Source organism: Bubalus kerabau, chromosome 1 (assembly GCF_029407905.1).
Source record: "Bubalus kerabau isolate K-KA32 ecotype Philippines breed swamp buffalo chromosome 1, PCC_UOA_SB_1v2, whole genome shotgun sequence".
NCBI classification, from domain to species: domain Eukaryota; kingdom Metazoa; phylum Chordata; class Mammalia; order Artiodactyla; family Bovidae; genus Bubalus; species Bubalus kerabau.
The window spans coordinates 187518967-187531801 of NC_073624.1; the positions used below are offsets into that span (position 1 = coordinate 187518967).

The 12835-nt window shown below is 48.2% G+C and overlaps 2 long non-coding RNA genes across 2 annotated transcripts; one reads left to right on the forward strand and one right to left on the reverse strand.

The window, feature by feature from the left end:
* Positions 1-3796: 3796 nt before the first annotated feature.
* Positions 3797-6809, reverse strand: LOC129642068 (uncharacterized). Its single transcript, XR_008709527.1, has 3 exons — positions 6728-6809; positions 5589-5780; positions 3797-4290 (listed from the first exon to the last, which is right to left on the reverse strand). It is a non-coding gene; the product is annotated as an uncharacterized LOC129642068 (long non-coding RNA).
* LOC129642067 (uncharacterized) lies at positions 5505-12276 on the forward strand. The gene is made up of 3 exons (XR_008709526.1): positions 5505-5631; positions 6456-6633; positions 12131-12276. It is a non-coding gene; the product is annotated as an uncharacterized LOC129642067 (long non-coding RNA).
* The last annotated feature ends 559 nt before the right edge of the window (positions 12277-12835 follow it).

A 12835-nucleotide genomic window follows, 5' to 3' on the forward strand; every position in this document is an offset into this window, starting at 1 on the left:
CCAGAGTACTGGAGCTTCAGCTTCAGCGTCAGTCCTTCCAGGGAAGTCCCTCAAATTTTTTGTTTCTACCCACAGGTGGAATTGCTAAATCAAATGGTAATTCTGTGTTTAATTTTTGACAGACCACTGTACTGTTTTGTCACTTCCTTTTAATTTGGTTTTGGTGTCTTTTTATGTATAGAAGTTTCCAGTTATAATCCTGAATATCACTCTGAATCGAGGCAGGCTGGGAAGGACGGTGAGGTCGATTGTGTAGGCTGATGAACAGCTAAGGACTTCATTGGGTGTGCCCCTCCCTGGCCCTGGAGAAGACCCAGGGACGGAGCATGGCTTCAGCGATTGCACACCCTGAAGAAGAACTGATACTAGAAGAAGCAGGAGGGGGTTCCTAAATCAGAAATTAAAATGAATTATGGAAAATAATTTGTGTGAAGGAGATCAGCCCTGGTTTTTCTTTGGAAGGAATGATGCTAAAGCTGAAACTCCAGTACTTTGGCCACCTTATGCAAAGAGTTGACTCATTGGAAAAGACTCTGATGCTGGGAGGGATTGGGGACAGGAGGAGAAGGGGACGACAGAGGATGAGATGGCTGGATGGCATCACTGATTTGATGGACGTGAGTCTGAGTGAACTCCGGGAGTTGGTGATGGACAGGGAGGCCTGGCGTGCTGCGATTCATGGGGTCACAAAGAGTCAGACACGACTGACTGACTGAACTGAACTGAACTGATTTGTGGGTTAACTTCAGAACCTGCGATTTTTATTTGTCATCAGGCAGGAATCAGATCCATAGAGACAAGAAGTAGATGGTGGGGCCATATAGTTTAGAAGGAGCTGACATATCCTCTCCCCCAAATAGGTTCCCTTAGGAGAAACCCTGATTCCTTCACCAGCCCTGTAAGAGCCAGAGTTTTATTGAGTGTTTGCTATGTACTAGGACCTTTTTTTTTTTTTAAGGAAAAAAAAATTGTTTCTGGGGAATTCTCTGATAGTCCAAGGGTTAGGATTTCGCACTTTCACTACTGGGACCCGGGTTCGATCCCTGATTGGGGAACAAAGGTCCTGCAAGCTATACAATATGCTCCCCCCAAAAAAAATTATGTTTCTCCTTTCCCTTTTGCCATTAGGAAGCTCAGATCCAAGCGGAAGGTTCAACTATAACTACAGGACAATGCCTTATTACAGAGCCCCAAACAAAACCAGGATGCTTATTGTCAAACCACCCCTCACAAAAGCTAATGAGACAGGAACCGTCATCAACCCCATTTGAGGAGCCCCCACCCTAGCTAACCACAACGTGTGTGTTTCAAATGCTTTTCCGATCAAACTAAGATGATTGATCATCCTGGTTTCAGTGTTAAAACCAGGGAAGTTTTGGGCAAATCAGGACAAGCTGGTCACCCTGTATGACAGCTTAGGAAAAAAAAAAAAATTGAAAAAGATCAAACTGCAAGCTTTTAGCACCCAGTGGCCCGCACAACTAGGATCGCTTAAATGAATCATTTAGATATCATGGAAGCAGCCGAGCCAAGTGTGTGTTTTTTGCTGAGCACTTGTTTAAAAATCAATAAAAAAATAATACCGGTAAACAAACTCCTAATCTTTGCCCCTGGCAGAGGCAGGCAGAGCACAGCTGAGCCAGCAGAGAGGTGGCACGGGGGGCCTGAGGTCTGGCCCTGCATCTCGCCTGTGGTATGGCCTGGGGGGTATTCTGTGTGTCTCTGGTCCCCAGAGGGCACTGCTGGCTGGGAGGGTCTGGCAGCTGCAGCTGATCATGGGCGTTCTCTAAAGCGGATGGCAATGGGGAGAAGGCTCTCGGGGGTAAACAATCTGCCTGTCAATGCAGGAGACACGATTCAATCCTTGGGTCGGGAAGAAATGGTAACCCACACCAATATTCTTGCCTGGAGAATCCCGTGGACAGAGGAGCTGGTAGGCTACAGTCCATGGGGCTGCAAAAGAGTTGAACACAACTGAACGACTGAACAGTCAAATCGATGGGGAGAAATGTGCCATCTGTCCTTGAGGATAAACCACTCAAGGTAGTGGTGGGTGACGCTGGAATGTTATTAACTATTTTTGCATCTTCTGCATCCACTTGGGTCCAGCCCCTTCATCACCCACCTGAACCAGTAGGTCTGGCTCCTGCTCACCATGCCCCCTATGGTCTCTCCTCCCTGCAGCAACCAGAGGGCACCCATGAGCACCTGAATCAGCTCCTCTTTTCCTTACCCACAGCCCTCCAGGGCTCCCACCTCCCTGGGGTAAAAGCCCAAGTCCTTCCCAAGGCCCACAAGACCCTGCACGACCTGTCCTGTTCCCTCCCTGCCCTCCCCTCACTCCCCTTCTCCCCCCCACTCACTCCACAGGGACCTCTTCACTGTTCCTGCAACATATCAGGCACCATCCTGCCTCAGGACCTTTGTACAGGCTCTATATACCCTCTGTTTGGGACACCCTTCTTTCAGACGTCCCCATAGCTTTCTCTCTCTCATTATTCAGGTCTCAACTCAAATTTCACCTTCTCAGAGGGATTCCCCCTGATTATCCCAGCTAAAGTTGCATCCCCTTACATCATCACTTTTCCCCCATATCACCCTGTTTCAGTACTGCTTGTCATTTATCGCTATTTGAAATGATCACTTTTTGTTCACTGACTTGCATATTCTCTCTCTCCAGCTTCCAGCAGCTCCAAGAAAGTGGGAGATATTGTCACTCCTGTTCTCTGCTGGGTCTCTGGTGTTTAGAACAGGGCCAGGCACACAGTGATCATCAGTGTTTATGGAATGAATGAATGACGCAAGGAGCAGAGAGGGTAAGAACACAGAGGTGGACATCACAGAACTCGTGTTTAATTCCCAGCTCTCCTATGCACTGGCTGTGCGACCTTGGATCAGTTGCTTAATCTCTCTGGGCCTCTGTTTCCCATCTGTAAAATGGGAGTGACTAATGAAATAATTCAGAGACTGTGGCTTGCACAGTGCCAGACAGCTAATTAGCACTCTCTAAATGAATTACTATTCCCAGGACAGACAGTATCCCAATAGTAGGACCAAATGACCTTCATCTCAGAGACCTCACCAGATCAGGACACGTGGATCAGCCTCTCCCTTTTTTTAATGGCTGCATGCATTTCCATAAGATGCATGTTTCATGGTTTATCTACCACATCCCCACCTGCTAGACATATGTCACCAACTCCACAGGGCACGCTTTTGTTTTTCATTTTTGGCTGTGCTGGCTGGGTCTTCGTTACTGAGTGCAGGCTTTCTCTAGTTGCGGCAAGCAGGGGCTACTCTCTAGTTGCAGTGCGCAGGCTTCTCGTTGCGGTGGCTTCTCTTGTGGCGGAGCTTGGGCTCTAGGTGTGCAGGTTTCAGTGGTTGTAGTACTTAGGCTCCGTAGTTGCAGTGCACGGGCTTAGTTGCTCCACAGCATGTGGGATCTTCCCAGACTAGGGATCCAGCCCATGTCCCCCGCATTGGTAGGTGGACTGTTAACCACTGGACTGCCCAGGAAGCCCCAGAGCACACCTTTGAACACGAGTCTTTGCACACATGTGCAGCTGGTTCTCTGGGTTAATGGCCGAGGGCTGGAGCTGCTGCTCTGGGGTTTTAATACAGTCAGGCTGCACATCTGCGGTATATGAGTCCTGTTCTCCTCACCCCCATCAATACTTGATTTCATCCAATATTTTCCAATTCTCTCCCAATCTGATCAGTGCAAAGTAGAATCTCATTCTGGTTCGATTTTCCTGAGGCAGGATAGGGTGTGCCATGTTGGGGAAATGGTGGCCTGGGTGGCTGGAGCAGAGTGAGCGAGGGGGAGAGGGGAGGAGGGGAGGGCAGGAAGGGGATGAGGACAAGTTGTATGGTGCAGTGATTAGGCACATAGCCTTGAGAGCTAGACCATCCTGGGTTCAAGTCCTGGATCTGCTTCTCAATAGTTGGGTGACCTTGAGATCAGAGAGCCCAGAAAGGAGCAGAGCATCCTCAAGCCTTGGTTTCCCCATTTGCCAGATGGAATTGATGATACTGTATCTGCTTCATAGAATAGAGGAGGGTCTCTGAACAGGGAAGGGAAGAGGTTTCATCTATGATTTCTTTACAAAAAAAAACTCTCTTGGGCTGCCAGGGGCCAGAGAGGGAAGTCAGGAAGCCAGAGGGGGCTGGGGTGGTCTGAAGACAAGAGATGACAGTTTCTGATGAGGGTCAATAATGCCGTCCTTGGCTGGGCTTGTCAGGTCCTCGTCCTGAAACCCCTGTGGTCATGTAGATCTCGTTATTTCCATTCTACAGGCAAGAAAACCAAGATCATGGCGTATTAGTGATACAGCGGATAATGATGGAGTCAGGACCACCCCCCACTCCCCAGCTTTAGCCAGGCTTCCTTTCTCCCTCTACTTTCTTTGAGAACAAGGATGTATTGATGTTGTTTATCCTCGCTCTGACCGCAGAAGGAACATCATTCACTGCAGGAAATTTAGAAAATCTCAATACACTAAAAAGAAGATATAAAGCTTGGCTGTTATCTTGCTCAGGGTGCCAGCTTCTAAGTGTGCTTCCTTTTAGTCTTTTTTTCTATGCAATTATACAATTGTAATTTGTTTCATGGCAACATAGTGTTTTTTTTTTTTTTCAAATTCATCCTCTATTGTTAAGCATTTAGGTTGTATCTAATGTGTTGCTATTATAGACCAGGAAATAACACCCTGGTAGCTACTTGTAAGTTCCCATCCACAACTATTTTCTTGGGAAAATGTCCTGGAACAACTAATAAGAGATCAGATATATAAGTTCTTTCTTTTCTTCCTCTCTCACTCCCTCTTTTTCTTTTTCCTTCCTTCTTTTTATTTTCCTTCTCTTTTACTAATTAAAAACAACTTTATTGGAAATATTGGTATAAGCCTCTTTATATAAGTAAATTTTTACATGCAAAAAGAAAAACGGAAAGAAATGGACACATCCTTTTAGCAAAGTGTCACGGTGGAGATTCTTGATACAAAATACGGGCTGATTAAATCCTTCCTGGTAGTGACTCCACTGGATGAGATGACCCTATTTCTTTTCTGTCCTTAGAAATGTATTGTTCACTTGTTGATTATGGATCCTCAGATGTACCCAGGATTTCCTCCTGTGAAGTTCCTAGTCTGAGATTTTTATCTAGACAATTTCACATCATCCATTAACTCCAGGGCTGTGCTCTTTGCTTTTCTTCTTTCAATTTTTATTAAGGCGAAATTCACATAAGCGTCCTGAGATTTGGGAAGTACCCTTTCGATGCAGATTACCCCGTCCTCAGATATCCTAGCCCTCCTCCCCCCATAACCATTGTTACTATTTTGATGGTTTTCCTGTCAGTCTTTTTCCCCCCCCATGCACGTGGGCACATGGTCTGGCTACACCTGCTTTGCTTCTGCCCCCATTACAAATTCAATTTGGTTAATTGCTGAAGCCAGGGCAGGGTATTTCGTCTGTGATGTCTGTGTCTCTGCAGCGTCTCTGGTGCCCTGGACAGCCCGCCACACAGTAGGGGCTTGGTAAATACTTATTGGATTATTTTCAACCCAGCATGCTGCCATTTATAGTACCTTCTCTATGTGACTGAATATACGTGCGAAATAACCAGTCCAGGTGAGGAAATCTGAGGTTTGGTCTGGGAAATTGACCGACCCAAGTGGAGAACTTGAGGTCTGGAGAGGGGAGCCAAGGGCGAGTTTCCAGGGGAGGAGGCCTGTGACACACCTCTGCCAGGAGGAAGGTTCTGTGACTCAGTGTTAACTCTGCAGAAAGGCCAGAGGAGATAATGGTAAATCTTCCTGTGCTCAAAATGAATAGGGAGGAACTTTATTTCAGTGGCCCATACCTTTCCCCCTACTCCCCCTCCCCCAGACCACAAACAGGATGGAGTGGGAGGGGAGAATTTGAGGACAGCATCGGTGGGGGGCACAGAATGTGGGGTCCAGACTCAACGGTATCAGGGATGTTCTCCCTAGAAGGGCAGAGAGAAAACAGAGTCCAATACCTGTGTGGAGGGAGGAGAAACCCAGGCTCAGAGCAGAGGGCACAAGACGCCCTCACCCCTGCCGCCAGCCCCATATCAACTACTAGGGTCCTCCATGTGGGGGCCACTCATTTGGGTGAAACCTCTGATCCCAGCTAAACTGACCTCAGTTTAGCACTCAGTCATCATCACCTGTGATCAGGTGTGCGTGTGTGTGTGCACGCGCACACACATTCATGCACCAGGTTATGAGGGAAGACACTCACTCAGTGATGGGTAGTTGGTGCTCAGGTGGACTTGAGACCAGAGCCTGTAATTTTTCAACTTGCAGGTATTGCTCCCTTTCTCTCTCTCTTTCCTTCCCTCAGAACCATTTAAACGATTACAAAGATGCTATTTTTATCTGGGGGGGAAAATTCAATTATAGACATTGACCTTTACATATTCTTTCCAGGCTCACGTGCGGCTGGCCCAGAGTGCGAGAGGATTCTGTGAATGTACTCAGAAGAGAAAACGTCCTCCGAGTCAGAAACTCAAGATGTGAGGGGAAGCGCAGAGGCCAAAGGTGGAGGGCCAAGCTCATGGGATGGCAGGCTCATCATCACAGCCCCCAGGGAGACCTGGGAGGGAAGGTATTCCCTTTTATTTTGCTGTTGCCACACTTTGGGGCTGAGTCAGAAAAGTCTGGCCTGCACTGCTTAAGGACGTGGTCTTTTCATGGGTTACCTGGTCGCTCAATCATGTCTGAGTCTTTGTGACCCCATGGACTGTAGCTTGCCAGGCTGCTCTGTCCATGCAAGAATATTGGAGTGGGTTGCCATTTCCTCCTCCAGGGGATCTTCGTGATCCAGGGCTTGAGCCCATGTCTCCTGAATCTCTTGCATTGGCAGGCAGATTCTTTACCACTGAGCCACCTGAGAACCCCCATGGGTTACCCACCTGTCCCTAATTGTAATTTTTTTTTTTCCTCCTGGACAGATCTTCCAGGGCCTAGCAATAGTAGGTTCTCACTCATTCGATAGTTTGGGGACTTTCCTTAAGCATTTAATTATTCCACAAATATTAAATGTGTGTCAGATGCTGTCCTAAGTTCTGGGAAGAAGTCATGAATAGGACAGAATGAAGGTCTCGGTTTGCAAGAGCTGCTGCTACTGCTGTTGCTGCTGCTAAGTCGCTTCAGTTGTGTCCGACTCTGTGCAACCCCATAGACGGCAGCCCACCAGGCTCCCCTGTCCCTGGGATTTTCCAGGCAAGAACGCTGGAGTGGGTTGCCATTTCCTTCTCCAATGCATGAAAGTGAAAGTGAAGTCGCTCAGTTGTGTCCGACTCTTAGTGACCCCATGGACTCCTCTGTCCATGGGATTTTCCAGGCAAGAATACTGGAGTGGGTTGCCATTGCCTTCTCCGCCAAGAGCTGATACTGTACATTAAAAAATAAACCGGTAAAATGTATGGTGGGTGAGCAAAGGAAAACAAAATCAAGCCACAAAAGGATGAAGATGTGTGGGAAAGTCAATCTTAAACAAGGTGTTCACGGCAGGGCTCAGGCAGAGGTTGGCATCTGAGTAGAGACCAAAGGCATTTGAAGCGATCACAGAGGGCACAGCCTATGAAAATGTCCTGGGGCAGCTCCATGCCCTGACCTGGAGGAACAGCGAGGAGGCCTGTGTGGCTGGAGCAGGGAGAGAGAGGGATGAAGCAAGGGTAGGGACGGGACTGGGGCAGGTCATGCAGGACAGATTTGGGGCTATTTCCCCAAGGGAGGTGGGAGCTGGAGGGCTGTGGGCAGATGAGGGGCGGGGCCCGACTCGGGCGCTCACGGGCGCTCTCTGGTGGCTGATATGGGCAGGACAGACTGGGCAGCAAGGATGGAAAGGAGAGGAACCAGGGTGGAAGCAGCCGCACTGGTCCAAGGTGCCAGTGATGGAGCTGGACCGGAGGATATAGAAGATGGAGAAGTGGACACTCTCTGGGTAGATTGTGGATACAGAACCAAGGCAGTTTTCTAACGGATGGGCTGTGAGGTGTGGGGGAAAGAGGAAAGCTGAAGATGATGCTAGCGTGTCTGAATTGAGCACCTGGATGGCTGGAGCTGCCGTCAGCTGAGACGGAAGGATGAGGGAGGAACGAGTTTGTGTGTGGGGGGGTGAGCGTCAAGATTTGACTTTGATGTGTTATTAGGTTCCCACATGGAGATGTCGGGGGCCAGCTGGATATTAGGAATTAGGGGCAGAGATGCCTTTTGAAGATGTAAATCTGGTGGTCAATGACTGGAAGACCACGTCTGAGTCCATGGGGTTGAACGAGGGATTGGGGAGAGAGAAGAATGCATGTCATTGTTCATTCGCTAAGTTGTGTCTGACTCTTTGCAACCTCGCGGACTGCAGCACGCCAAACCTTCCCTGTCCTTCACTATCTCCCAGAGTTTGCTCAGATTCATGTCCAGTGAGTCAGTGATGCCATCCAACCATCTTATCCTGCACCCCCTCTTCTCCTTTCACCCTCAATCTTTCCCAGCATCAGGGTCTTTTCCAATGAGTTGGCTCTTCACATCAGGTGGCCAATGCATTGGAACAGGTTGGGGACCCCTGGCTAAAGCACTTAGCATATGCTTAATAAGTACCAGCTATTATTATTTATATTACAGTCCCCACACATAACCACTGCTGACATTTTTCTGTGCATAGAAATGGTCTGGGGATCCTAAGTGGGATCATATTGAAAATCACTTTCTCCCAAGGATATAAGAATAATCGTGAGATCTCCTAACCCGGAGCTGGGCATTTTGCATCCTGTTAAATTCCCCCAACAGCCCAAGACTGGAGTTTTGTTTTTTTTAATATTCTTAATTCACAGAAGAGGAACAGGTCACAGGGTGTGAAGAAAGGCTGGATGCAGATCCACACTGGCCTGAGTCCAGAGCCTGAGGGTGAGCCAGGTCAGCCCCTGGGGAAGGAATGAGGTCCCTCCTGGGGCACCCGGCCAGGCTCCACCCCAGCCAGAGACTTCCTCCTGAAGTCATGGCAACTGGCTCCTTCGAGATGCTATTTAAGTCAAATAGGAGCCGGTTCTCACCCTCCACCCTCCCCTGAGAACCAAATGCCAGGAGGGTCCTCCCTCCCACACACCCCCCACACCCCCTGCCTTCATGCAGGCAAGGTGTTGCGGGAATACCTGTGGCCCGAGGGACTCGGTTTCCCCAGGTTGCGTCACTTGCTATGAGGCTGAGTCCATGGGGGATGTGGATGGGGGAGGGGAGGAGAAGGAAAGGGTGAGCTCACCAGCTCATGGATTGCAGATGCCAAGCACGGGCTGGGTGCCAGGTGCTCAGCACTCTCCACGCACCGTCCATTCAATGTTTTAAAAATTTAATCTTAGATAGTTGTTTGTTTAGATAAAGATGAAATAGGGTATAGAAGTCAAGATGTGCTGCTAAGTTGCTTCAGTCATGTCTGACTCTGTCACCCCATGGACTGTAGCCTGCCATGCTCCTCTGTCCATGGGATTCTCCAGGCAAGAATACTGGAGCAGGTTGCCATTTCTTCCTCCATGGGATCTTCCCAATCCATGGATTGAACCCATGGTTTTTAAAGTCTCCTGTACTGGCAGGCAGATTCTTTACCATTAGTGCCATCTGGGAAGCCCTCAAGAAGTCGAGAGCATTGCTTAAATGGCACCTGCCTCATGCGAAGGCTTATTTTCAACACCTGATGGGTTTTAATTTGTCATGAAAAAGTGAAAGTGTTAGTTGCTCAGTCGTGTCCGACTCTGTGACCCTATGGACTGTAGCCCTCCAGGCTTCTCTGTCCGTGGGATTTTCCTGGCACAAATACTGAAGTGAGTTGCCATTCCCTTCTCCAGGGGATCTTCCTGACCTAGGGATCGAACCCAGGTCTCCCACATTGCAGGCAGATCCTTTACCATCTGAGCCACCACGGAAACACGTCTTTGTCCAAACAGCCCTCTGAGGTTGATGTCATCTTTCCTGTTTTGTAGATGAGGCCACTGAGGCACAGAGAGGTTAAGTGACTTGCCCAAGGTCACACAGCCGGACAGAGATAGAGCTGGGTTTTTAGCCATCATGCTTTTCTGCCTTTTGAAGTACAAAAGAGTTCACAGAGGGAAAAATCTCCCTCCAGGGTAGGTCATCCAGGGTCCATCCTGAGGCAGCCAGCTTTGTCCCTGTGTTCCTTCCAGGGATGGTATGTGTACACAAAAGCACCTGTGGGTATATTTTTCTTCCCTTCTCGATTTTTTTTTCACACACAAGTGTATGTACTCAAATGATATCCTGCACTTTCTTTGCTAACGCTTAGCCATATACCTTTGAGATCATTTCTTATGGGCACATGGATTCTCACTATTTATACACCTGCCGACTACTCCACTGAGAGAATAAACCAGGCTGGGTTTTTTTTCTTTCTTTTATTGGGGTAAAATAGACGTAGTATAAAATTTACCATTTTAAACACTTAAGTGTGCATTTTAAAATGCACAGTTCAGTGGCAGTGAGTATATTCATAAAGTTGTACAACCATCTCCCATGCTTACTTCCAGAACCTTCCCATCACCCCAAAAAGCAACCCCATCCCCATTAGTGATCACTCTCACTTCCCCTCCCCCAGCCCCTGGCAACCACAAATCCATTCTCTGACTCTCTGGATTTGCCTGGATTCATATAAATGGAATCCTACAACATGTGGTCTTTTATGTCTGGCTTCTTTCAATGAACATAAGGTTTTCAAGGTTTATCCATGTTGTACAATGTATCTGTGCTTCATTTCTTCTGAAATTAAAAAATACATATTATAAAATATGTATAACAAAATTTACAGTTTTAACCATTTTTAAGTGTATAATTCAGTGGCATTAAGTACATTCACACTGCCGTACAACCATGCCCACCATCCATCTCCAGAACCTTCTCATCTTTCCCAAACTGAAACTGTCCCCATTAAGCACTGACTCACCATCCCTTCCCCCAGCCCTTGGCCTGCACCATCTACTTCCCATCTCTATGGATCAGAAACTCTTTTAGGGACCTCCTGCAAGTGGAAACAGACAGTATTTATCTTTTTGCGTCTGGCTTATTTTATTTATAGTATTTTCATGGTTCATCCGTATCGTAGCATGTGTCAGAATCTCCTTCTTTTTATTTTTTTTAAAGATGAATAATATTCCACTGTATGGATGGACCACATTTTGTTTATCCTTCACCTGTCGACGGACAATTGTGTTGTTTCTGCCTTTTGGCTTACCATGAATCATACTGCTATGAATACACGTGTACAAATTTTTGTTGGAACGCCTGTTTGCAATTCTTTGGAATATGAAACAGACTGTTGTAACTGGTCCCTGTGGAGAGACACATAGGATGCTTTCCATGTTCTTTCTGCTCCTGGAGACACTGATGCGATCAAACATGCTTCCCAGCTCTGTGCCTTTGGCCAGTCACATTGTCTCTTGGTGCTTCGGTTTTCCCACCTATAATTTGGGGCTAATAATACAGACTTTCTACCTCATAGGATTGTGAACAAATTAGATGTGCAAACTTCAACAAAGACCTTGGAACAGGGCCCAGGACATAGTAAGTGCTCAATTAACATGACTCCTCCTGGGATGTTCCGAGGCACCTCACTCTCCTTCCTCCCTACCTCCAATGTGTCAGCTTTTGAAACTCACAGTCAAGAGGCGGCTGGCTGATTGGATGTAGAGGGGCAGGAGGAGAAATGTGGCAAGGCGAGTGAGGGTTGATATTTTGCGGGGGTGACGCCAGCCCAGGTGGCCACGCGGTCCTGGCCATACACAAGGGAGCTGTGCACACGCTCCCACGCAGGTCCTCTGATGAGTGGGCGGGGCATGTGTCCAGATGGAGATGTCATGGCTGAGAATCAGTAGACGTTATGAGCCCATCTGCCTGCCTTTACAGGCAGGAGCAGGGACAAACATGGGGGACACGAAGGCCCCCGTAATATCTGTACCCTGCACCCCTTCACTTAAACCCAGTTTGTTGGCCTCACAGAGGCGGCCAGAGAGGGACTGAGCAGGATGAAACTGGGCCCTGAGAGAGTGAATGAATGTGTGCATTGTTTGTTCATCCATCCATTCATTTTTTTGGCACTGTTCTAGGGGCTGGTACACAGCAGGGAACAAGATCACCAACTCTGGGCTTACCACCTGGGTGGCTCATACACCGGTTTGACAGATGAACAAACTGAGGCTCAGAGGAAAGCAGGGGCTTGCCCAGGGTGACACGGCTATAGCAGGAGAGGTGGACGTTGAACAGGTAAGTCATCCCTGACAAGTGCAGGAATTTTTCCATATGAGGATTGGAGCCAGGAAGAGAATGAATAGAGGTGAAGAATGATCAAGATGTGCTCAGATAGGGTGATCAGGGAAGGCTTCTAGGGGGGAGGTGACACTTAGGTTGAGGGCTCAGTAATGAGAAGAGTTTGGGGAATAGTGTGTCAGACAATACGCACAGCATGTGCAAAGGCCCTGGGGCAGGACTGCACCTGGTGTGTTGGAGGAACAGTGAGGAGGCCTGAGTGCCTGGATCACAGTGGGGGAGAGGGAGAGAGGCAGGAGGCAGGGGAGGAACGTGGACTTTATTGAGAAGGCACTGGACCTGCCGAAGGGTTTGGTACATGGGTGATCAAACCTGCTGATTTAAGTCCGTTTGTTTCTTTGCTTTGGGCTGCGCTGGGTCTTCGCTGTGGTGCACGGGCTTCTCATTGCAGTGGCTTCTCTCGTTGTGGAGCACAGCTCAGTAGTTGTGGTGCATGCATGTGGGATCTTAGTTCCCCGAGCAGGGATCAAACCTGTTGTCATGGT